This window comes from Chaetura pelagica, unplaced genomic scaffold (assembly GCF_000747805.2).
Source record: "Chaetura pelagica isolate M959 unplaced genomic scaffold, ChaPel_1.0 scaffold1472, whole genome shotgun sequence".
NCBI classification, from domain to species: Eukaryota; Metazoa; Chordata; class Aves; order Apodiformes; family Apodidae; genus Chaetura; species Chaetura pelagica.
In genome coordinates, this window is record NW_009952291.1 from 5,596 (window position 1) to 6,001 (window position 406).

General features: G+C 65.3%; 1 protein-coding gene across 1 annotated transcript in view; it reads left to right on the forward strand.

The window, feature by feature from the left end:
• Positions 1–406, forward strand: part of LOC104397796 (syntaxin-3-like) — a 6,865-nt gene that overhangs the window by 5,587 nt on the left and 872 nt on the right. The window lies entirely within an intron of this gene.

Sequence of the window (406 nt, forward strand, 5' to 3'; positions counted from 1 at the left end):
GCCCCCCCCCCCCCCCACAGCCGGGGAGGGGGGGTTGGATCTCAGCAGGGGTTGAGCCAGGTGGGATTCATCTCCCCCCCCCTTGGACTCACCAGCAGAGATGGGGGACAAGGGACAGGGGGAGAGGGGACAAGGGATAAGGAGGGGGGGTGACAAAGGACAAGGAGAGAGGGGACAAGAGATAAGGGGGGGGGACAAGGGAGACGGGTTGGGGGGACAAGGGACAGGGAAGAAGGGGATGAGGGACAGGAGAGGGGCTGGGGAGATGGGACAAAGGCCAGAGAGAGGGGACAAGGGTCAGTGAGAGGGACAGAGGAGGAGGGACAAAGGCCAGGGAGAGGGGACAAGGGACAGGGGACAAGCCCGGTGGTGGCAGCCACGTCTCCCCCCTTGCAGGTGGCCTTTC